This window comes from Myotis nattereri (genome assembly GCF_964212035.1).
Source record: "Myotis nattereri genome assembly, chromosome: 15".
NCBI classification, from domain to species: Eukaryota; Metazoa; Chordata; class Mammalia; order Chiroptera; family Vespertilionidae; genus Myotis; species Myotis nattereri.
The window spans coordinates 29,227,181-29,254,018 of record NC_138090.1 but is presented as its reverse complement, the minus strand read 5'-3'; the positions used below and the strand labels follow the sequence as shown (position 1 = coordinate 29,254,018).

General features: G+C 44.9%; 1 protein-coding gene across 3 annotated transcripts in view; it reads right to left on the bottom strand.

The window, feature by feature from the left end:
* BANP (BTG3 associated nuclear protein) overlaps window positions 1-26,838 on the bottom strand; it is a 122,221-nt gene that overhangs the window by 8,219 nt on the left and 87,164 nt on the right. The gene's annotated exons all lie outside the window — the stretch shown is intronic.

Below are 26,838 nucleotides of genomic sequence, written 5' to 3'. Positions count from 1 at the left end.
ATCAGAGGCACAAAGCTGGCCTGGATGAATTCCCACTCATTTCCCAAAAATGAGCTTTCAGCTCCTTCTTCATTCTTCCTGCTCATTTTCTGTTCGGTACCTTTTCCAAACAGGCTCTGGAATGTAGAAAGATCTAACTGGAATGCAGTGAGCTTCCAGGCCAGTAGCCAGAGGCAGCACCTCCGGGCTGCCAGCCACTGTGAGCCTGCGGCTGCACTTACTGTGGGGCTCCCCGAAGGGCAGCACATTGTCCATGAGGCACTCATGGGTGGGGTGCAGGCATGAGCCATACCCCAGCTTCATTTAGAGAGTTCCTCTACATTTCCGAAGCACAGCCTATTATTTTCCAAAAGAAAATAGCCCAGGGCACAGATATAAAGCAGCCTACTAAGGGGATCCTGGACCTAAGAGCACTGTTTTGTGGAGCACACACATCTGGTTTTCCTCTCTATATTGCCAATTCTGAAACTATTTAATATCCAAATGAGATAATGCAAAACTGGTGCAGAACCAAAAATAAATGCAAGAAGCCCAAGGACTTTTCAGTAATATTCAGATATAGAATTCCCAATCCAATCAAGAATCCACCCAGATTAAAAAAGAAAAGAAAGCCTAACATTCCTCCCCATCCCCAAAGAAACCAACAAAAAACCCTTAATGCAAGATCTGCTTGTAACAGTTTAATTAAGTTTATAGCCAGGAACAAGACCACTAATCCTAAGGCCCGCTAGAAACAAATCCCTTACTTGTTTTGTGTTTATGTTTAAATTAGAGGCCCGGTGGACGAAATTCGTGCGGTGGGTGGGGGGATGGGGGGGGGTGTCCCTCAGCTCAGCCTGTACCCTCTCGCAACCCGGGACCCCTTGGGTGATGTCCAACCTCTTGCAATCCGGGACCACTGGCTCCTAACCGCTGGCCTACCTGCCTGCCTGATCGCCCCTAACCACTCTGTCTGCCTGCCTGATCACCCCTAAACCCTCTGCCTGCCTGCCTGATCACCCCTAACCACTCGCCTGCCTGCCTGATTGCCCCTAACCACTCGCCTGCCTGTCTGATCACCCCTAACCACTCACCTGCCTGCCTGCCTGATGATCACCCCTAACCACCTCTGCCTGCCGCCTAATCACCCCTAACCACCTCTGCCTCAGCCCCCTTGGCTTCATCAGGAAGGACGTCCAGAAGGTCGTTCGGCTGTCTGGTCTAACTAGCATATTACGCTTTTATTATTATAGATTGAACTTGCTGCCCTGGCCAGTATGGCTCAGTTGGTTGGCATCATCCTGTGCACCAAAAAGGTTGCTGGTTTGATTCCGGATCAGGGCACATGTCCAGGTTGCAGGCTCAATCTGCAGAAGGGGGTTTGCAGGAGGCAGCCGATCAATGTTTCCCTCTCACATCCATCTTTCCCCCCAACTTCCTTTCTCACTAAAAATCAATTTTATAAAATATCTTTAAATTGAACTTATAAAGGTAATGCTAACCAGGCTGACTTTCTCAGATCTGGATATTAATTCAAGGAGTAGCTTCCTTCTCATAGAAAAGTGAGGAGCTGAGAGAAAGATGCCTGTCCCAGGGACGCACCCAAACCAACTGGCCAGGAGATCTACCAGCCTGAAATCTTTTTTGTACATTTGTACAGCAAATGCCAAAAACAAATGACCGTTCTTAAGCCTTTAAACTCTCTAACGGACCAGCAGCATATTTCCCTAGACTCCATTTTGAGTGCTTTCATAAACCACATCGCCGTTAGTAGTTGGTCCAAAAGGAGCTCAAACGGCAAGGCTCCTCTGGGATCTCAACAAGACCCAACACAGAGACTTCTCACAGCCCTCAGGTTCAAGCCAACATTTCAGAAAAGCATTCTATGGCCAGCAAGGCTACAGTTGCAAAGCTAACAGGCTAATAGCCATAAGCCAGATTTACAGCCTGGAGCCGAGGGAAGATGCCCCAGGGAACCCAGGTCTAGATTATGTGCACACAAAGATGCTGTGTGGCAAGCAGTAATAAAAAGCAGGTTCTGCCATATGCTCTGTGGCTTGTGTGTTCCAGCATGGGAGCAAGAATCTCAAACACAATCTAAGAGAAAGCAAAACAAAACCTAAAAAATAGAATAAAGCAGAAACGGAAGCCTGGAGATACTTGGTATTCATCCCCGTTTCAGATAGCTTAAGATTTGTTCTTAACCATGTATCTTAAAACTTTCCAGTTGATTGGGGTTGGGGATGGAGAGAGGTTTAATAACTCAGCCAGAGTCAAGTCCAAGGCCCTTCAGTCTTTCCCAGGAGGTCTCTAGCTTCTGGAGTGGGTGAGACAGAGCAAGAACGAAATGAAAGGTTTATTTTAATTATGCATGTAAGTGATACATTAGATCACTATAGTGCCATTCAGACCTTGGAAAGGGAAAGGGTTGTCAGTCTGCCAGCCATCACACTTCCTGGCTGCAATGAGGTGGGATGCCAGCTATAGTCCCAACTGATAATGAGAACAAAGTGGCCACCACCTCACAGAGACAATGCAAGCACTGTGCTCAGGGATGCTTCCTTTCACTGTCCCATGACAGTGTTCTCACAGCTCTGACCTTTTTTCAATTCCGAAAACTCACTGCACAGAAGAGCAAAAATTATTGTTGTGTTCATTGTGATGTAGCAAAACAAAACAACTAAAAAGACGCGGTGCAACTTTCCTGTTGAGTTTAATTCAGTAAGAAGCATTAATAAAGTACTACTTTATAAATGTCCATGTTTTCCTGAGTGATATGGGTGTCAACTAATGTTCCCTCCTAATTGGAATGGAAAAAAAAGTCTTTCAGTCTTCATGTTCTCACCTACAACCCAAATTGCAGGAGTGATCTACATTGCAGACCCACAGCCTCCCTGGAAAAGACCAAGAGAGGTGCCTCCTATGGCAGGTGCACCTACAGAGGAAATAGTTAAGAGTTCTTGCATAAATTTAAAAGTTCATCATGTTGCAGAAACACAGCTTCGATATTCATGATGACTAATGGGACATCTACATATTCCTCATACTGGAGCACAGCCTCCATCAGCCCAGTGTTATTATTCTATTGTGATAAACCACGGTGCCTGCCATCTCTTATAGAGAAGTTAAGATAGTTCAGAAACTGATTTGTACACCAGCTACTAACAGTAAGACTATTTTTTTTAAAGAGTTTTGCTTTTTTAAAAAAATTTCTTTATTGGTTAAGGTATTATAAATGTGTCCTCATCCCCCCATTAACCCCTAACCTTCCCCCGCCCCCCACTCATGCTCTCATCCCCCTGTTGTCCGTGTCCATTGGTTTGGCTTATATGCATGCATACAATTCCTTTGGTTAATCTCTTAACAGTAAAACTATTACACACTGACTACTAATAGTAAGACTATTATCACTACTTACTAGTAACAAGACTATTGTCACTACTTACTAAACAGCAAGACTATTATACACTGAATATTAATAGTAAGTCTATTATCACTACTTTCTAATAGTAAGACTATTACACACCCAGTGGACAAAGTCTCATTAGGTGTCGACCTATCTCTGTCTTCACCAGAGGCCCTTTGGTGAGGATGGCACTCTTCCCCTTTCAAGGCAACCGTTCTAGAGGCGACTCCACTCCCATGCCTACCCTCAGGGCAGTGGTTCTCAACCTTGGCTGCACATTAGAATCACCTGGGAATCTTCTTAAAATCCTGATTTCTGAGCCTCGTCATTAGTAACAAAGAAACAGAATTTCCAGAGGATGAGGCCCAGAAATCAGGATTTTAAAAAGATTCCCAGGTGATTCTAATGTGCAGCCAAGGTTGAGAACCACTCCCTCAGTGCATCATAACTTCCATGCATTGAGGAGGTGCAGAAAAATCTGCCCACTACTGAGTTCCTTTCATACAAGTGAAGAAAAGACTGCGCCTGTGTGCGCATCAGACAGTGATTGGGAGTCCCAGGAGGGACGCGAAGGCACAGAGAGCACACAGGCATCTCCCACAGGAAGCCCCACCGCACCCAGAACGTCACCAACTCACATTGTTTCACAAATAACTGGTGTCATGGTGCAGAGCCTGCATTTGTCACACATCTCTGTGGGATGTAGGCCCAAGGTGGGGGTGGTCAGCCAATGTTGGGGTCAGGGATATAGTAGGATCAATTATGTCTTCTAAGCTATCTCCTGGTCCTAACCTCTGAAACAGATAGTTGGAACTCTTTTGAAATGGGATCTTGGAGAATGCAAAAGATGAGACCACATTAGAACAGGATAGATCCTAATTCAATGAAAAATATCCTTAGAAGAAGAGGGGAATTGGACATAGATAAAGAAAGGAGAACACCATGGAAACACAGAGGCAGAGGTTGGAGTGATGCAGTCACAGCCAAGGACTGTCAGGAGGCACAGGAACAGGAGAGACAAGGATGGATCTATCCCTAGAGCCTCTGGAGGGAGTGCTGCCCTGCTGCTGATGAATTTGGATTTCTGGCCTCTACAGCTGGAAGAAGATGCATTTCTGGCTGTTTTAAGCCACCCAGTGGAGGTCACTGGTTTAAGGATGACGGCCCAGGAACAGTCTTCACACTTTCAGACCCTCAGCTAGAATACATGCCCAGGGCCATCTGGTCAACTGTATTTAGTTGACAAGAGTTCAGGCCTTTTGCTTCCTGAGAACATCCTGACAGTTCCTCTCCTCTCCCTAATCTTTGTCAGCTCTTCACAGGTGGGTCTCTCTAGGTGAGCTCAAAGGACAGCTTGCCCCTCTGCCCTTTCAAAGGAGAAGCCAACAGTCTTCCCCCAAATTGCTGGGCTATAGGCTTCCTGGACACCCTAACAGGTGTGGGCGCAGGTCTGCGTTGGGTCCAGTACAGGCACGTCTTGAACCAAGAACAGCCAGTACAAGACTGATGCCACCCAGCAAGATACACAGACATGAACTCAGTAGTGCAAGGCTGCAGACAAGAGCAGCCAGACACCACCTCAAATCTTAAGTTGCTCCTGTTGCTTAAAGACCATAATAAGAAAGCTGCCAAAATTCAGAAGACACAAGCCGATGGTCTATTAAAAAAATAGATCCCAGCCCGGCCAGTGTGGCTCAGTGGTTGAGCATTGATCTTTGAACCAGGAGGTCACAGTTAAATTCCTGGTCAGGGCACATGCCCAGGTTTTGGGCTCAATCCCCAGTGTGGGTGTGCAGGAGGCAGCTGATCAATGATTCTCTTTCACCATTGATGTTTCTATCTCTCTCTCTTCTTCAAAAGAGACAGATTTCAGCCCTGGCCGGGTGTTCAGTCAGTTGGAGCGTCATCCCATACACCAAAAATGTTGCAGATTCAATCCCCAGTCAGGGCACATATAAGAGGCAGCCGATCAATGTTTCTCTCTCACATCAATGTCAATGTCTGTCTGTCTGTCTGTCTCTCTCTCTCTCTCTCTCTCTCTCTCTCTCTCTCTCTCTCTCATTAATATTATTAACATATTCTAGGGTGAGGATTAAAAATAAATAAATAAATAAATACCCAGATTCCGATTTCCCATTGAGAAGAACTGGCCATGGGCAGGAGCTGTTCTCCTGACACGCAGTTCCCTTAACAAGACCCACTGAGCAAATGGCTACTGGCTCCAGCTCCACCTGGGGCCAAGAACTCTCCAGGAGTTCTCAGAAAATTCCACGTTGAGGTAAGACAGTGAGATTACTGTCTGATCAAGATATCAAGGACCAAGAAGCCACAAATATTTTCAGGCTCAAATCCCTTTCTGCATCCACAGCAGAGCTCAGTCACAACATCCCATATCCTTTCTAGGAACAGACAGGGTGCCCTGGACTAAATGCCTGTGGAACCCCCCAACACAAAATTTGTATGTTGAAGCCCTATTCCCCACTGTGATGGTGTATGGAGGAAGGATCTTTGGGAGACAATTAGGATTCAGTGAGGCCATGAGGGTGGGTCCCTATGATGGAATTAGTGCCCTTCTGAGAGAAGTGCTCTCTCCATGCATGCACCAAGGAAAGCCATGGGAGGACATAACCAGAGACAGAGTCCTCACGAGAACCCAACTGTGCTGGCAGGCTAATCTGACTTCCATCCCCAAGAATGGTGAGGAACAAAGGTCTATTGTTGAAGCCCCTACTCTGTGGTGTTCTGTTACAACCACCTGAACTCAACAGAAGGTGTGGTACATAAACATCATCATCATCTTCCTTCTTGTGAGGTGAAACCAGTTTGGAGATGGCCAGAAGGACAGATAACTGTGAAAGAAAAACCCACTAATAAACCCACAGGCATCTCTAATAGATTAATCAGCCTTAGGTTCAAAGTTCACTGTTGTTAATTTTGTGGGGCTTTTAAATGAAGGGACAGTCAGATACACACACTGTGTTATCTTCAATGATTTGTAAAGACCTAGTTTGCATACCTTTCAAGTTCAATTTAAGAAGAATCCCTTCAGCAGGTCCCTGGACTCCTGACACTATGGATCATTCATCTGGGATCATTTATCATTTTGAATTTGGGGACTTCACAGTGTGTTACCTCAGTCCCTTGACACTGAGAGACTATCTTTCTAACCTCTAGGGTTCAGAAAGAGGAAAATGTAAGACAGGCAAGGACAATGGCAGTTTTAGTATGCCTGTTTCTGAAGGGTTCCTAGGCTTAAACCAGACCAGCATCCTATCCTCTCCCCTGTGCACCCTTCAGATGGACCCAGGAGTCGTTAGCACTGTTAAAGCACACAGCACGCTGCTCACAAACACATTGGGCCAACACAGAAAAGCCTGGTTCGAATGTGACAACTGCTTGCTCTCACTGCATAGTGTGCTCGAGGCACCCCACTACGAGGTCAGGTTAACCGACACCAGGAGTCAGAAACAACGCAAATGTTTAACTTCAGGTGTAAAAAAAATTTCTTTCAACTTTGTCCAAGTGAAAAACTCAAAAAACACTTCACACTCAGCCAATGGTGGGCCACCTCTGGGGAGGAGAGTGAGGGCTGCTCGTGAAGAGGGAGTTCACACTTTACAGCATGCTTCCGTATTACCCAGCATGGTCTGTGTTCGTGCTATCACTCATACACTGAAATGAGAAACCACCACCCTGGTAACTCCAGATGAGAGATGGAAGAAAGGAGGGGGGAAGGGCAAACTTCCTCCTGAAGGTGATTCAACCTCAGAAAACCCATTTCGCAGATATGGAGTTAAAGCTACAAGCTAGAGCTGTGCTGGGGTGGGGTGCAGCCAGGCCTTGGCCCAGGGCAGATCAGTGGAATGAAGGCCTGGAGCTCGGGGTTCCCTTCCTCCTATGCCCCCCACTGGCCAAACCAAAGAGGAAAGCCAGTGGGTGAGGGAGCCTAGAGAAGACTGAGCCAGGAGTGCAAGGGTTCATATAAGAGAGGCCAATAACAGGGCTATCCCTGGGATCTGCTCCACTGCAGTGTCCTCTCTGAGGGACATCCTGGCTGCTGAAGGCTGCTGCCGATGGCTGCAAATGTTAGGATCACACATCCGCTATTTTAGTCATCAGAAGAGCCCGTCGGTCATCATTCAGCCCTAAAGTGAGCGGATAAGGACCCAAAGCCCTGGATGGTGGGCAGGACCATGGTGCCAGTGAGTTTACATGGGAGCAGCAGGACTGGCTGGGGTCCCGGGGCCCCGGCTGCACACTGGGCATTCAACACAGATGCCATCTTGTTTGTTATCATTAGTTCTACTTTGCCAAGAGGAAATGGGGCCTCAGAGGCTAACTTATGTGCCCAGGATCACAGGCCAATAAAAATACAACCAAACAGAAGAGGCTTTGAACACAGTTGTGGCAACTCCTCAGGGCTGCTCCCGTCGCACCACAGGCCAGAGCCAACCCCTTGTGGGTGACTGAGACATGTTAGAAAAAATCGAAAAGAATGATTACGCAGCAAATCATACCACTAAGAAATCTTAAGAGCTCATTTGACTTTAATAATCATTTCCCATTAAAACAAAGAGAATTATTTATGCTAAAATCCCCTCTACTTACGCCTTAGTTCAGAAGAGAAAACAGCTACAAGGCCTTTACTCAGTTTCTTTTTGGCCAACTTGTCTCTTAGCTGAACACCTGCCAATCACAAATTATTAAGCCTTGGTGTATTCTCCAACTCTGGAGGGGCTTTTGGGAATTCAACTCAGGTGCCAACGGAACATCACCCCAAATGGAAGGTAATTCTCTCAAAAAGATTTGCCAACTGTTTACATCATGAGGACCTATTTTTAAGGAGCCACACTTTTCCATCTTATTTCAGCAAGCCTTCCATTAACTGGGGCCCGGTTTACCCGACTGTCTTCAACGCAATGAGATGGACCTACCAGAGCCTGGGGTTGGTGCCCAAATGTGGGTGTGTGGCCTAGGAGAGTTCATGTCTCACTGTTTGGTCACTGCCTGACCCACTCTGGGTGAGGTACTACCTCCATCCATGGACAGAAGATCTACAGCTGGATTGTTGGCCCACACAATCACAATTCTAAAGGCTCCCACTTCAAAATCATCTGTATAAATCAAATCTCATCTTTCACCAGCTGGAATGCCATCCTCAGAGCTTAGACCAGCCTTCATCAGTAGGCACCGGGCTTATTTCTACGAACTATACCATAACAGGTACATGGCATTGGGTGCCATGTATACATCTGATGACATAGGAACATTAAGTGAAAATAGTTATTGAAAGCAAGCAAATAGCTCAAAGGGGCAGGTGAAGAGGCAGAATTAAAAATCTGTCTGTGTCACTTTACAAGTTTTTTGTTTTTTCACTTTGGGAATCAACATGAAACAATGGAATTAATTCTAACCGTAACTGACCAACTATATTTATGTGCACATGAAAAACCATTCCTAGATGATCTGCCTAACCTGCATGTATATTATGCACAAAGCAGCTATTAGTTCAATGTGTTCTTAATCTCCCCTCTCCCTGTCTCTACACACACACACACACCTGATGGTCTCAGATATTACACTTTTTCTTCAATCCAAACCCAGTGGCATGTCACACATATTTCATTTTTGGACTGCAAATCCTTAAAGGAAATGTAAAGGAAGATGGTAATGAATTTTACAAAATATGTGCAAATTCATTACCCATGTGAGAGGACACATGGAACCTTCCAGCTCCTCAGAATAAGGGGAACCATCCTGACTCTTTGATATGTTACCTGATCAGAAGTTGACCTCCGCTCTGAAATTATATAAAAAGTCATACTAGCATTGGCACTGGTTCTGCTATGGATTATGTAGACACAGCTCTGTATGGTCCTCTGTAAACCTGTCAGTGTGAAAACACCCACGGATCACAGGCTCCTGGTGAGAAAGATAGGGACTTGGTTCTCATGTCCTTCAGTTTCCCACAGGTTAGCGAGTGAGTTAAACAGCATAGGATTCTCTTTTAGTCATTTCAACACACTGTTAGAGAAGCAGTTTTAACAATTTAAGCAGGGACTCTGACCAGACTGGGTCCATGGTTTCTAGATGAAGATTTCCTCAAAGTGAGTAAAACGTGGGAAATCACATTGTGCTTGAAACATTTTCCTTCTGCAATAATTCTGCCCTTCAATGGTTCAAGGGCTCATCAAGATTTCAGTCATGTTCATTGGTGTTTTCTTATCTGTCACAACTCAGACACCGCAGGCCTCGCTGCTTGTGCCTCTCACCACTGGACTGATCAGCAGGTGGTTCCCCAACTCATGTGCCCTGTGATGAAGATGATGTTCTCCCAGAATCTGCAGACCCTGGAGACCAACAGCACCAAGACACACTCAGTGCAAATTACGGTGCCACTCCCAGACCACACTCCTCTCGAGCTGGAAGTAAGGAACCACCAGAGTCCAAACACAACCACAGTTAAGGACATGGGGGACAATCTGCTGGTTTTATAAACACAGACCAGTTAGTGCCGGGAGCCGGTCCATGCTTGCTGTTTCAAGGGACCTGGCATATATGGCATACTGTTCTTAATATGTTTGCTCACCTTCTTGGCACTATGTGTTTTAACCAAGGTCTCTGAGAAAGGTTGTTTCCCCAGGTAGGGATTTTCCCCTGAAGTTAGGGAGGGAATAAAACCTCTTAACTAAGTGCCAGGCGGGTAATTAATCACTTTAACTACGAACAATCATGCTTAAGCTACATAATCTTTACTCCCTGGAATGGAGATAAGAAACGCCCTAACCTTTGTAATAGAGATTAATAGGATTGGAATCAACTGGTATAAATACAGATGTAAGAAGACAGAACGAGAGAGACAGAAATTGGCACAGAACCTACACAGAACGTTCTCTAGAGACAGAAGAACTTCGCTGGAGAGAACATGGCAAAAGATCCTGGACAGAAACTGGCCTCAGAACCTAGAGACAGAACCTAGCGAGAGAACATGGCAAAAGATCCTGGACTGAACCTGACTACAGAAATTGGCAAGAGAACCTGCCTAGAACCTGGTGACTGAACCTGGCTGGAGAACCTGGACTGAACCTGGCTGGAGAACCTAGCGAGGGAACATGGCTACAGAACCTGGCTGGAGAACCTGGAGAACCTGGCTGGAGAACCTAGCAAGAGACCATGGACACAGAACCTGGCTGGAGATCCTAAGCAGAACCTCTCTGGAGATCGAAACCAGAACTTGGCTGGAGATCCTGGCTAGGCTGCTGATCAACTGAACGCTGTCTCCGTGTCATTCCTTCTTCGCCAACTCCATCTACGCCTTTGGGAACCCCTAGACCTGCTGGGGTTGGACCCCGGCAAGTTAGAGCTCCTAGAGTTTGCACAAGGGAAGACCCAGGGTCTGAATAGGAATGGAATGTCCTAATAGGTGCCTTCCATTCATAATTTTTCTGTCTATAAAGTGAGACACCTGGAGCTAATAGTTCCAAGGGGTGTTCCTGCTTCTGAAATTTCACCTTGCACCCACCTTCACTCTCCACAAACCAGAAGTTCAGAAATTAAGTTCCTGGTGCAGAAGTGGTAATTTTGCTTCCTTTCAACAGATAGCAGCTTCTCTGATGGCTTATAGAATTCTTGGGTCTAAAGAATCCTTCATATGTTCCTTAGACGCTCTGCACAGGCACTCAAACCAACAGGTACACTGGACTGGCCCCAGACATGGGCTCGGGCTGCCCACCCAGTCAGGTAACAGTTTCTATTATGACACAGCAGCCTGCTAGCAGGCAACACATACACAGTTAAAAGACTGTGACAGAAAAGTTTCAGAAAAGCCCAAAATAAATCACCAAAGCTTCCTTATACTGAAAAAGTTCTGCAACTAAAAAGAAAAATGGAATTGCTCAGGAGTCACAAATTTTCAGGTTATTGAGCTGTAGGTTTTAAATAAGAACTCTTCTAGCCTGGCATGAAAGGCTCAGTGGCTGAGCGTCAACCTATGAACCAGGAGGTCATGGTTCCATTCAAGGTGAGGGCACATGCCCAGGTTGTGGGCTCTATCTTCAGTAGGGGGTGTGTAGGAGGCAGCCAATCAATGATTCTCTCTCATCATTGATATTTCTATCTCCTTCTCCCTTCCTCTCTGAAATCAATAAGTAATTTTTTTAAAAAAAGAACTCTTCCATACATTTCCAGGCTATTATTCATGGTTAAAATTATTGATGAATATATACTACATTTTTAATGGTTTAAAAATGGAACTGTTTCAAAGTTCTTCAACTAACCTGTGTATCTTACAATTAAATAAGTTCCAATTTGTAATAATAACTATTGTATTCATTCATCAATCATTAAGTATTGATAATTTGGTACTACCCCAGGTACTGTGTAGAATAGAAATGAACAAAATTTAGATCTAACAGTATTAAAACTATTTAACCTTTTAAATACATATTTGACAATAATGAAATTGATAAAAAATGATTCTGTAATTTTAGGGACTGCCACCCCTCCATTAACTATCTGGTCAGAAGACTGATGTGGAATTCCACCAAAGGGGCCCAGGGCGGTCGTGAGCACAGAGACCAATGTGAGATATGTCCAAATCTCTGAAAATTATCTTTGAGGTTTTATTATAAAGATACTTCAGCCCATACTAGTAAGAGCCCCTTCAAAGACATTGTCATTTCAACTACCCAAATACTGGAAATGTACATTTAAGTAATCATTTCATCCAGCTTCTCTCTAACATTATAATACCCTGCCCAGCCCAAACTGTTGCCCAGCTTTTTCCTGGTCTTTCCTGACCTGAAACAATCTCCGTTACAACTATAGGGACAAAACAAAAGGCCTAATGGGACACGCCAGCGTTCCTAAAAAATCATCACCGGAGCCTCAAACTCCTTCCTCACCGCTCAGGAGAAACCAAAGAGCTTACGAGTTCTCAGGTTTTCTGTGCTCACTGGCATCCGGTCTGTTTTGATTCATATAACAAGCCTCTACTGGGGACCAGAAGGATTCCTGAAAAATTAGAGCCAGCAGCAGGAAATACCGTGGGCCTCTTGTCTGGTCCGAGCCAACCGCCTCAGACAGAGTGACGAACCTGCAGGGTCTCGCTTAGCCCAAGGCTGCCAGTGGGCCATGCTCTTCAACCAGTTGTTTCTGTGACTTTTCTAGGATGATTTTTACAACCAGTCAACTCCGCTCTGACCTTTAATGGCTTAAATTATATTTTCCACCATTTCTGGTACAGAGGCTTTTCCATAGGGATGAATTCCCTGACCTACGTAGGTTCTCCAAGATTTCTGTTTGTGTTTTGGCATGCAATACAGGAACATATTTCCTTGAAGGGAACATTTGTATTAGAAGTGAAATGATCAGTGTATGCCATCTGGGAAGCTGACACTGTTCTTCCCAGTGTGACAAACCAATAAAAGTGGACTAAAGCTTCCCAGAAATAGAGACATTTTACAGCTACAGATAAAGGCACCCTATACATGCATGCATGCATGGATACACATATCCTACACACATGCCTTATATACACATATACACACCTACACAAACACATCCCTCTACACACACGCACCCTACACAATCATGCATATATCCTACACACATACATCCTACCCTACACACACACACACACACACACACACACACACACTACACAAATCCCCTACACACGCACACATTTTTCTCACCTACTCCAAAAAAGTCCTACATATGAAATGTTGGATACTTCTCATCTCTTCAAGTCTTTTTCCCAGCTGGATTTAGAGGCCTCGCTTCATGGGGAAAATTCTGACAGCCCCTGAAATTTACCTTGAAGCAAAGTATAAGGAAGGACACAAATGCCCAAGAAGTCGAGAGGTTTAAAAGTTTAAAGAAGGCCCAAGTTTGTTAGTTGGTTGTTAGTAACGTTATCTCATCAATACACAATGAGAGTAACCTGGATTTATCACTGTATTGTTTAATACACATGTATCATATGTGTGTGTGAGTTGTATCCAGTATTACAGTATTACAAAGATGGGCTTACCAGAACACACAGAATCTCCCTAATTATCAAGTACTCTGACATTGTTTAGCCTATAGACATACAGTATATAAACTTTTTCACATACATCTTAGATGACATTAGATCCAACTGTAAAGAGAAAACCTATTGGTACCAAAGTATGCATCTAGCTAAACCAGTTCTAAACCATTTCATGATTCATGATCTAAGCAGCATGACTAAAACTCAAGTCTTTCAAGATTTCCTAAGTGGCTGGAAACCTCCCCAATACAGAGAAATAATTGACCCAGAATTCAGTGTTTTAATACATATAATTTTACCTAGCAACAGAGTCTGATACAAAGTGAGTGTTCAAATCTTACTAAACTTCAACCTACTGGGTTCAAATTCCATACCCTGCATGCAGCCTGTATCTGGAAGCAGCCCCGTGGCTCTTCCTGGTTCTGCTCCACACCAAAGTGCCTACTGAACACACACTGTACCAAGGCAGGAAACAGCTCCCACGATTTGTCCCATTTCTTGTACATTTTCATAGCTTCCGTTACCTTACTCCCAACTAAAATTCCTATGAGCTGGGCAAAGAAAACACCATCATTTCAGTCCCAACTGAAAGAGGTAGAGAAGGCAATAAATAGACAAGAGAGATTAGAACACAGTTCAAGATCATAAAAAAACTTACTCGAGTCCTTGGTGGTGAGTGGTGGTTGTGATGGGCGGTGGTGGTGAGGGTGGTGATAATGATTATAGTGGTAGTGATAATGATGATTATGATGATGGTGGTGGTAGTGATGATGGTAAGAATGATGGTGGTGGTTGTTGGTGATAATGGTGGTGGTGGCGGTGGTGGTGGTGATGCTGGTGATGGTGATAAATGGTGATGATGGTGGTGATGATGGTGATGGTGGTAGTGATGATGGTCATAACAACAGTGATGATGATGTCCTAGACAACTGTAGCTACTCTGGAGCTTCAGGAGTCATGGGAGTTTGGTTCTGGATCCACCCCTGATTTCACCTCCCTCTATAATCCTGGAAAAACTACTATCTACTGTCCCCATGTGTAAAGGGAAATTACATTCACCAAGTTCCTGAATTTGTCTCATTTCCTCTATAGGCTACTACCAAAGAGGTTATGACATAGGAGAAAGCACATGCTCTGCTCCAGCAAAGGGATACCTGAGTCACTGTAGGGAGATGACTAGCTCCCTGTGATGTTTTGGGAAGAAAGGTATAATTTACCTGAAGGCAATTTAATATGACGGGAAACCTTTATACATTACATAGAAGTTAAAGGGACCCCTGACTTGTTCTTCTTGGTTATGTTCTTTATTAGCAACTTAGTATTAACTAAAACAACACATCCATCAGCACCCTCTCAGGAACAGATGCCTATCCTTGGGTGTTAAAGAGCCCAGTAAGCAGAGGAGCTACAGACATGGTGCCCAAGAGGAATCTGAGGTCAGCCAGCAGGAGCTGCCAATTATCCAAAAATGGACTGCTTTTGGAGCGTTATTTCAAACATGAATAACTGTTTAGATCTTTTGTTTTCTTAAACTCTGCAAAGAAATGAAATAAATAGAATGCAAAAGAATCTCAGAAATTGTACAAATCTATATTTTAAAAATTGTACAAATCTGTATTTTTTTAAAGCCAAAAAAAATTTAAGACTTTTAATAATTCAATAATTACTTGGGGTGGTGAACACACAATACAATATACAAACAATGTACTATGGAATTGTACACCTGAAACCTATATAATTTTATTAAACAATGTTACCCCAATAAATTCAATTAAAAACCACAATTCAATAATTAACAATGTATAATTATGAAAATGTAACAGATTATATCATTAGTCAAGCTGTCCCCCCAAAAAAAGCACACAGTTCATCAATCAATCATGTAAAGTTTCTCAATGTAGATTTTATGCCACACAGGTGGGCTGGTGTCTGCCTGAGGTCACAACACAAGCATAACCCCCAACCCATCAGCCTGAACAGGGAAGGTCATTTCAGGGGGTTGTAGCATAGGATTCATCCAATAAATGTCTATGTGGAAATATGTCCATTCTCTAACTGCAGTGGTGCCTCGCCTTAGAATCACCAAACTCCAGTGCAGCCCATGCTTCCTGTGTGCCTCCTGTGCACTTGGGCAGGGCATGGCCTGCCTTAAAGAACCGAGTGAAAACGTGTTAAGCACAGCAAGGATGCTGAGAGACGCAGGCAATCCCACACCTCATCCTTCTCAATTCAAGATCCTGGCATGGGTATCCCACACTGCCTCTCCAAGAAAACAATCACCACAGGGGCTTGCAGGGCCCACAGCCTCAGCTCTTAAATGCTGGTTGCATCCCCTCTTGGAATCATGCCCCATACTGTGAGGGCCCAGGCCATGCAGCGAGCGTGGATAGAGGAGAGAGCGTGGATAGAGGAGAACCGAGGGGCTCAGGCAGACAGCCCAGCTGAGCTCCCAGCTGTAGGCTAGCACACTCTAGCCTTGGGAGTGAGCCCCCAGACAGGGCAGCCTGCTGAGCCTCCAGATGACCCCAGGTGATCCCAGAGACACCACTTGGAGCAGAACAACCACCTGATTTGACAAATAAACCCAGAGAATCATGAAAGATAATAAATGGTCATCGTCTTCAGCCTAAGTTTGTTAATACAGCAAGAGGTAACTGAAACAAGAGTGACAGCTGGTTGTGTAGGGAAGTGTCCTCGTGCTTACAAGTTCTATGATAAAGTTTTTGGTATCTGCAACTTACTATCAAATAGTTTAAAACACAACAAACATCCATACACCCATACTTACTTATACAAATGTATGGATTTCTGGTTGTTTATACTTTTATATAATTGAATCAGGACTCATTCACGACTGGTTCTAATTCAGGCAGATTTAGAACTAGAATCCTCTGTATTTCAATGCCAATGTCAATTAATGTCTGCAATTTTTATGGACATGGTAACTTCTTGTTCAACCATCATTCCCACTTACATGACTATGTGGAGACAAACCACTTACTCAGTTTCACTGGCAACTCAATTGCTCAAAGCAATCAAGAGTAGCAATCACAAAGGCAGTGGATATACCAAACGCAAAGTGCCTTGTCCATGTTTAGCTGCACTTATCCCAGCTGACCTTGCTGGAAATATCTCAATTAACCCAGAGAGGATTCACATCCTTGTCAATGTGACTGAAATGCTCAGCTGGCCTACATGCCCATTCTCTCCTAAAAAAATGTTCTTAATTTGAGTATTACATGATGCTCTAATTAAAACAACACATTTCCTATGCCTTATGCAATCTAAACCCCAAGAAAACAATTATCTTTAAGAAGAGGAAAAAAGTAAAATATTTTTGTTTCAGCTCACTTAAATGAGTTACAGAAGATGTCTGGTTTTGATATGAAGTCATGTGGCTGGGAGCTTCATGTCACCAAGTGTGACCTCAGAGCACTCATGCTTCCTCTGTGGTGCCAAAGTCAGGCCCCTGTGCTATGCTGACTCCACAAAGCCTCCCACAGAGCAGGGAACACCTCAAAGTTTCAGAACCACCTTCTCCCTCACCTGTCACACAAATGTAAACTTTAATACCTTATACTGAGGATATTTTTAGAATAAATGTCCTTTCTTTTTGGCCACTTCTTTCTTCCACTACTCAAATTTAACCTAATCTCTCCACTTCCATGTTTAAATTTATAATTGCAATGCAATCTCCTAAACTAAACCAGATTTTTTTTGTTGTTTCTCCAACTGATTAGATACTTCCGTAAAATTATTTTGAGTTGGCCAAGTGTTCAATCTCATCAAATTAATCAGAACCAAACCATGAACCTCTTGCTATTTAAACTGAGTATCTGAACATTCCCTATAAGAACTTGGGAATTTTTAACCAAAATTCACCATTTAAATGGAAAAACTCCTATAACAAGCTCGCAGTCAACTGTTGGAGTTGCACATGATTTCTGAGAGGCTGGCCTGCACTGCTGATTAATCACATCTGAGCTTGCCCCATCATGTTTGCTCTCATGGTTTTAAAGTATCACCTGTCAGCTTCCACGCACCTTCCTGAGGATTAACCTCCTAACCCACAGTTTGCTGCTGCCAGCACCTAGGGACACTGCTAATTAGGACCAAATTTGGATAATAGCTTTGATATTATTTAATTACAGGACATAGTCCTAGTCATGTAAGTAGGAAGTATATTTACATACAACATTTGAGTGTATTACTGCAAGTGCACAACACACACGAGCAACGAGTTTGTGAAGCCAGTCACTGGTGCTTTAAAAGGCTCTGAATTAAGCAGAAATGCTCTCAGGATGTAACATAGTTGTGAGAGTGTTTTAGTGCTATCTAGGGAAAGGTGGGAGTTTGGGATAGGCTGGAATGCACTGTTCCCATTTAGAACATCAGAGTAGAAATCCCCCACGCACCGAAGCCTTGCTGTCCAGTGCATTTCCGGAAGAGCAGGGATCTGAGGAGTGAGGGTGCCTGGCTGGGGCCAAACTCTGACTCACAGCCACGAGTGCTCATCTCTGAGCCTAAAAAGGGCTCCCAGAACAGAACACACACTATACTTTATTTCACCAGACCCCACCACATGTAGGCTTCGCTGTAGAGGCGGCTTTACCTGTCCCACAAGTGAGGTGGGCCGAGTTCAGAGTGTGACTTGAGCGACCTCAGGCTCTGTGTGTCCTCCCACCCTACCTCTGAGGGGAATGCTGCCTATTCTCCTCTCCTCACCTGAAGAAGCTCTCTGGCAAACTGCAGGTGAGAGCACCAGGCCGACTGAGCACCTTCCTGAGCTCACCTAACGAGTGAGGGAACCCACGCCAGGGCTGAGTGCTGATCTGCTGTACTCTGCAGGGACTGTTTGTGGCAGGCCCCACTTTTGAGGCTCAAATCCAAATCTGAAAAGTTAAACGGAATTTCAGAGATCCTCTTGGATTTCCCAGGAAGAGTTCAACTTGGAGGTAACACTATCTATGTCCACCAAGCGCCTCAGGCTCCTGCCCTCCCGGAGGTAGGAGACACGCACAACCATCAGCCCACACCACAGGCCCCTGCTTCCTAAACAGTTACTCATAGGAAAGGCACTCATTTCAGAAAACAAATGTTTCCTCTCTCCTCCATGAGATTTGCATTTTGCTTGAATCCTCACTTTCCCCTGAAGAACAGCCAGTGTCATGAAGAACAGAGCCATCAGGCTGGCCCACCACGGCAGGTGATGGGACTCCTGGACAGTGCAATGCACACCGATATGTGACCTACATCTAGAATTCCTGGGCTATGACCAAAGGAGTTCCCGTGAAAGGACAGCAGCATGACTGTTACATGAACACAAGGCACAATTAATCAGAATTTAAGGGTTGCTCCCAAAACATATTTTTAACCTCATCATTCTTCATCAGTACTCAAAACTGAGCCAGATTCTATTCATTTAAAAGTGTTTTTAAAATGTCTTGCCAAGGTTAAAATGCCCACATAACTTTACAAGTATTTTCTACGTACAAAGGAGCAAGGCCGAGAAGACCTGGTCACCAAAGTTAGCCAGAACTGAATGTTGTGCCTTGACCTTCCAAGCAACTGGACTGAGGAGTGTTCTAGTCACATTTGACCAAACTCCACTTCCTGGATCAGGGAAAGGAACTCAGGCACTGAAAAACAGGCACAGGCTGCCGTGACCAAGATGTCCATTCCACCTAATGAGAGTTGTAGGAAGTGTGGCTGCAGTTTTCTCCGAGGAATTAGAACAAGCACCCTCAGCCTTTTCCGGCCCCAGCAGGACCGAGTTACACGGCAGTCAGGTCCAAACCTTGGCAGTGCTATGAACCATAATCTGGGATTTTCAATAACACAAACATAATGCCTCACGCCATCTGAGATTCCACTTGCTGACTGTTCCCTAAGGTTACTAAAACATTTCTTTAACAAATAATTTTAATTCATTTAAAAAAGCTAAGTTCTAATCTAAGTTGCTTCACAGTGATGAGGCTCAGATGATCTGCTTTCTTTGAAAGGTTCATTCATGGCCATAATTTTAACAAGAAAAGGAACATTTCCCAATTAATGCTTTAAATATACAGTTTTCTAAAAAATGTCTCTAAAATATCACACACACACACACACACACACACACACACACACACACAAATTAAGGGATGTTCTCTGCCAGACTCAACATGCAGAATTTCAAAGGGTCACAGTCCAGTGACATCATTCAAGAACAAAACCAATCTTACCTATTTTGGGAGACTTTTTTAAAAAAATTCTCACCTAAGTATATTTTTCCATTGATTTTTTTTAAATGTATTTTTTACTTATTTCAGAGAGAAAGGATGAGAAAGAGAGAGATAGAAGCATTAATGATGAGAGAGAATCATTGTTCGACTGCCTCCAAACTGGAGATCAAGTCCAAAATCTGAGCATGTGTCCTGACCAGGAATTGAACCATGACCTCCTGGTTCGTAGGTCAATGCTCAACCACTGAGCCATGCCGGCTGGGCTCCATTGATTTTTAGAGAGAGTGGAAGGGAGGGGTTAGGGTTAGGAGACAGGAACATCAATTGGTTGCCTCCCGCACGCACCCTGACCTGAGTAGGGAATCGAACCTACAACCGAAGTACACGCCCTTGACTGGAAGTGAACTGGGGACCCTTCAGTCTGCAGGCTGATGCTCTATCCACTGAGCCAAACCAGCTAGGGCTAAATCTTACTTTTATAAGTATGTAAAGTAAAAACTTATCTCTTCAGAGTCTATTCATCATTCTCACACCCTGCCTGTGTGATCAGTTTCGGGGGGTTTGGATATATGCACCCACTCTCCCAGAGAGGTGGCCATGTAGACAATGAGCGTCTATCAGGAGCCAACCAGATACCAGGTTGAGCACTGGTCAGCCTCTGTTTTGGGGGAAGGCGCACCTTCCTGAAGCAGGTCCCATTTCAGCGTCGAATAACAGAAGCAGAACAAAGTAAAGTCTGCCCAAGACGACATACTGAGAGTGGCAGCACCGAGGAGAGACTTGGGCCCCAGTTACAACTCTCCCACCAACTGGCTCTCTTCCAAACAACATCCCATCCCAAACAAGGGTCTCAGGAGGTAGCACCATGGGAGTGCACGGATATGCCAGTAGGCAAGAACCCTGAATAGGTGCTTTACCTCTCACCCCTCACCCCCATCACAGAGCTTACCAAGGGCAACAGGGGCCTCCTACTCTAACTTTCTCTGACAGAAAGTAAGTGGAAGATGCACATGCATTAGGTCCAACATGGCTGCAGGGCCCCATGGAGAAAGGCCTCTGTTTCTGGCAGAAGCTGGCTCAACGTCCCTGGCTGCTCCCAGCAGGACCTCCCAGTACAGAGCTGCTGCAGCTGACCCTCCAGGACAGGGCTCCTTCTCTCCCCTAACCTTCCCCACAAGGATGACTAACTAAGAAAGGAGACAGTAGCATGCAGTAGTGTAAGACGTCACCTACACTCCAATAGTATCTATGATCAGACTGGGAACAAGAGAAATTAGCACAGTTTGAATTCATTTAATAATATGACTTTTAACAACAATAGCATCTGGAACAAAGCCATAAACACATGTGAACATCTGGAGGACCAGCCTCTGGCCCATGCATCTTTCTCCAAGGAGGTGCCTTTGTCCAGAACCCATGACCAGAATTACTAGTAGAGACAATATCTTAATTTCAACCCTAACGAATTTGGCCATCTGGTTTCCTCGCAAAACAGTAGATGCGATGAAGGACGAGGAATAATCGCTACTAGAAGATATACATGCATGGCCGAAAACTGAGGGACGAGAACAGGAAACACATGAACACACCCAGGGCCCAATGCTGCCTCGAACCTGCTCACAGACATGGCCATCCCTTGAAATGCGGCTTCCGACTACACCTCCAGTTCACCCTGGTCTCCAAGTTGGTCATCTTTCCAGATCCTTCTTTCCCATGTTTGGGAAGCAATGGACACTGCTGCCCTAAGCCCCAATGTCTGTAATGTACCAGGCATTCACATGCTCTCATTGGATCCATGGTGGACCTGCCAGGTGCCACACCCCTACATGGGACAAGAGCATAATCTCTTGATAATTAATTTGAAGAAAATATATGACTCCAAAAAGGATGGTCCACTGTCAGAACCATATTACACGACTATGTAAATATAGTATAATAAACACCATGCCACATGAAGACATCAGATCTCTCTCCTGGAAATGAAATTCACTGCAGACTTGACCATACAAATCCCACCAGCAGCAGTAGGGATCAGCACAGCACTCCTGCCAGGTAGTGCTTTCACAGAAGCTCTGCCCTCAGCAACACAAACAAGGGCAGCGATACCCATCTTAGAATCAGAAACGAGAAAGCCTGTGATAAACATGACCACATTATAGAAACAGAAGTGGGCAGGGGCTCAACAGCCCTGGCATCAGGAAGGAAGTATCCCTGCCATCAGCTCCTGAATGATGCTTAACTGTAAGGATTTTGAGTGTTGTTGCTTAACCAGACTGAAATTAAACAGCAGTTAGACCTACTGAGTAAGAATTTAACGTGAAGCTCATAAAATAGTGGATCTATGAACTCAAAAAGACATGTAATTTTGTGTACATGATGTCATTTTACATAATTTTTAAATTACATCAATAATACATAAACTTCTTTTTGCACTTCTATAATTCAGGAGGATTTTCTGTTCCCCAGAGTTGAGATAACTACTCAACACCTTTTGCCCCCAAAAACTGGCATGAGCTTGGTGTTGTCAGTCTTGAGTAAATGAAACGCCAACACTTACACCAGGGCTGGAAACCTGGAGTAGGCCCTGGAGCATGACGGAGGGACGGTTCTGAGGCTGTGTCAGGCTAAAGGGGAAAGAGCCCTTGACACTCAGGGCCTCTCCTCTTGTTGGCATGAGAGGCCGGGGGAGGGGGAGGGGAGGGAAAGTGGAGAGGCAAACAGACTGAGACTGAGGCGATGGGGGGGGAAGGTGAGGATGGGCCCACAGGGCGCCTGCCTCTGCACTGCTGTGTGTCAGCCCTATCGGTGGTGTCGAGTTGAGTGGGGTGTATGTGTCTGCGAAACATCATTCTGTTTCACAAGTACTTGGTCAACTTAGAAAACAAAGTTGTTATGAGCAGGATAACTTAACAGGAACAAGAACTGGATAGATGATAAAATAACAAAGAAAGGATTAGGTAAACAGATGTTTAACAGAAATAGGCAGCTTCTTATGAACACATACTGTTTATTTAAATCAGGAAGCAGAGTTTCTTTAGAAAAGAAAAAGGTGTTGGGTTTTCTTAGTCAGCATCGGCATCAGTTTTGCCTTTACTTAAGTTCTATCTTTAACTGGAGGTCCCACAAAAGTGACCAACAATGAGAATCAGGTGGAGATTTTCTAGGCAAAAAAATACAGGTGACTAAATTATTATTTACTAGTGGCCCGGTGCATAAAATTCATGCATGGAGGAGGGGGAGGTTCCCTCAGCCCAGCCTGCGCCCTCTCACAATCTGGGACCACTGGCTCTTAACTGCTCACCTGTCTGCCTGCCTGATAGCCCCTAACTGCCTCTGCCTGCCTGCCTTATTGCCCCTAACCCCTTCTGCCTGCCTGCCTTATCACCCCTAATCTCTGCCTGCCTGCCTGATCGCCCCCTAACTGCCTCTGCCTTCCTGCCTGATCACCCCTAACTGCCCTTCCCTGCTGGCCTGATCTCGCCCCCAAATGCCTGTGCCTGCCTGATCACCCCTAACTGCCCTCCCCTACCAGCCTGATCGCCCCTAACTGCCTCTGCCTCGGCCCCCACCACCATGGCTTTGTCTGGAAGGAAGTCAGTCGGCCCAGTCTAATTACATATTACCTTTTTATTAGTATTATAGATAGATTGATTATATAGGATAGGATTGCTTAAATGGGGGGGGGGGGCTTTTTCAGCAGGAGGAGATGCTTTTGGCAGACAAAAATACATAATCCCTATATCTGGACTGATAGCCAGCCATATGCACTATACTGCCAAACCGGTCATTAAAAAATTGAATCCCTTTCTTACACCTTACGCCAAACAGCTGTTGCCCTTAAAATCCCTCCTCAGCCCCCACCTTAGGTTCTGCCTTTGCAGTTCACCCAGATTAGGTTCTGATTGGTCAGTTTCTATGGCAGTCAGCGTCAGAAGCTCCACCTCCTAGGCAGCCACTGGCTCCTCGCAGCTCACCCAGATTTGGTTCTGACTGGTCGGTTGCTATGCCAGTCAGCATCAAGAGCTCTGCCTCCTAGGCAGCCATTGGCTCCTCACAGTTCACCCAGATTTCGTTCTGATTGGTCTGTTTCTATGCCAGTCAGCGTCTCTGGGCCTATCTCCGGGCCTGATCAGAGAGGCGGTGCTCATCAGCAGCCCCCACGGAGGCCTGGAGAGAAAGAGAGGCGTGGCTGCTGGCGAAGCCCAGAGAGAGAGAGAGAGAGAGAGAGAGAGAGAGAGAGAGAGAGAGAGAGAGATAGACAACGGCTGATCAACAGCTGCCACGGAGGCTGTGGATCAGACCGTGCCTCTCTCTCTGGGCCTGATCCGCAGCCCCCTCAGCAGTCAGTGCTGGGTCGCTACAGCAACCCAGCACTGACTGTAGGACTGACTTCCAGTGTTCAGTCAAGCCTTCGGTCAGTCGTTACAGACCCTGGGTTTTTATATATTAGAATGTGACATAGAAAGTGATCAGTGCAGTAGTTCTACTTATTTTGTAGTAAGGTTGCTAAGAGAAAGAGTCAGTGGGAACTCGGAGGCAGACAGGCTGGAACAGACATAAATCCACAGTAAATCCCTGCTCGTGTGAACAGGGAGGCATGGACAGGAACTTAGGAGAGGCAGCAGCACTTGGTGAGTGTGTAGAATGGGAAAGCGAAGAAAATGCTCTTGTTTGGGGAAGCTGCAGAAGGTGGCTCTTCGGATGTGAACTTTAGGAGCCTTCCTGAGCTAACAATCGTGAAGACAGCTCATGTGCCTGCTATACCTATCCACAACGCTGGGTTCTCTGCCTTCAAGATGTATTTGGAATGGTGTTGCCTGATTAGGCACAATGACAGGATAGTAACATAATATAAAAACCTGATTATATTTCAAAATCTCTAGTGGAATTTTGCTCAGGAATAGAGACAGAAACAACAGGGAAATCAACATCAACAGACTTGCCGTAACTGGTTTGGCTCAGTGGATAGAGCGTCGGCCTGCGGACTGAAAGTCCCAGGTTCGATTCCGGTCAAGGGCATGTACCTTGGTTGCGGGCACATCCCCAGTGGGGGCTGTGCAGGAGGCAGCTGATCGATGTTTCTCTCTTATCAATGTTTCTGACTCTCTATCCCTCTCCCTTCCTCTCGGTAAAAAATCAATAAAATATATATATATATTTTTTTTAATTAAATCTTTATTGTTCAGATTATTACATTTGTTCCTCTTTTTTCCCCCCATAACTCCCCTCCTCCCAGTTCCCGCCCCACCATCCGCAATCACTCCCCACCCACTGTCCTCATCCATAGGTGCACGATTTTTGTCCAGTCTCTTCCCGCATCTCCGACACCCCTTTCCCCCCCAAGAATAGTCAGTCCATTCCCTTTCTATGTCCCTCATTCTATTATAATCACCAGTTCATTCTGTTCATCGGATTATTTATTCACTTGATTCTTAGATTCACTTGTTGATAGATGCATATTTGTTGTTCATAATTTGTATCTTTACCTTTTTCTTCCTCTTCCTCTTCTTAAAGGATACCTTTCAGCATTTCATATAATCCTGATTTGGTGGTGATGAACTCCTTTAGCTTTTCCTTATCTGTGAAGCTCTTTATCTGACCTTCAATTCTGAATGATAGCTTTGCTGGATAAAGTAATCTTGGTTGTAGGTTCTTGGTATTCATCACTTTGAATATTTCTTGCCACTCCCTTCTGGCCTGCAAAGTTTCTGTTGAGAAATCAGCTGACAGTCGTATGGGTATTCCCTTGTAGGTAACTGAGTTTCTTTCTCTTGCTGTTTTTAAGATTCTCTCTTTATCTTTTGCTCTTGGCATTTTAATTATGATGTGTCTTGGTGTGGTCCTCTTTGGATTCCTTTTGTTTGGGGTTCTCCGTGCTTCTTGGACCTGCAAGTCCATTTCTTTCACCAGGTGAGGGAAGTTTTCTGTCATTATTTCTTCAAATAGGTTTTTAATATCTGGCTCTCTCTCATCTTCTGGCACCCCTATAATTCTGATGTTGGTACGCCTGAAGCTGTCCCAGAGGCTCCTTACACTATCCTCGTATTTTTGGATTCTTTTTTCATTTTGCTTTTCCGGTTGGGTGTTTTTTGCTTCCTCGCATTTCAAATCATTGACTTGATTCTTGCGTTCCTCTGTTCTGCTGTCGGGAGTCTGTATAATATTCTTTATTTCAGTCAGTGTATGCTTAATTTCTAGTTGATTCCCCAATATAACATCGAGGGTCTCATTAGTTTTCTTGTAGATCTCATTAAGTTTATCAGCGGCTTCTAAACAGTTCTTGAGAGACCTTAAAAGTGTGGTTCTGAACTCTAGATCTTCCATTGACAATTTTGCCCTGTTTCTTTGTCTCCGCATTTTGTTATGCTTCCTTGGTGCACCCCCTAGTGGTCTTTGTGCGCAGTCTTATAGTTAAATCTTGTAGCTAATTCCAGGGAGGGTTTGACCTCCAGGCCAAGTGGCTATGAGAATCAGCTGTGTCAGCAGTGAGAGAACTTCTGTCCTCTAGGGAGGTGCTAATCTAGCCTTTGCCTGAGGCTATCCGGCAAATGCCTCTGTGCAGGGCTTGGGCGAGGCGGGTCGCACAGTATCAATAGGGTGGGCCGGAGAGAGCAGTGATGGTGGCTCTCAGTCCTGTCCCCAGGGGCTCTGCCTCTCTGAGTCCCAGCACCCGCTGCAAAGCTGGGAGAGAAAGCTGCACTCGCTCTGACCGAAGCCAGGCAGTCCCGCTTCTCCCGTTTGAGTCTGGGTCCCTAAAGACTCGCCGGGATCTGGAGCTCAGAGTCTGTGACTCCCTCCTGATTGAAAACGCCAACCGCGCCCTCCGCCGCCAGCCCGCTCCGGGCGCGCACTCCGCACCTCAGAATTTGACTTCAGCACTGCGCCTCCTCTGAGTGTCCGTATGCGTTTCTCTTTCCTCCTAGTTGTAGGACTTCCATTCAGCCAGCGTTCCAGTGGTTTTGGGTGATGTCCGTTCTGTCTTTTAGTTTCACTTTTGAAGTAGTTGTTCAAAGCAGCAAACTCCTGCGTTAACCTATGCCGCCATCTTGGTTCTCTCAAATATATATTTTTTAAAAAGATCAACAGACTTACTTTTCTCATCAATTAAAGTTCAGACTATATCTTAATTAGGATCAAATTTTCCTCCCAGTATGAATACAAACCATTAAATTGTCAAAAACAAAGAGAAACTACTG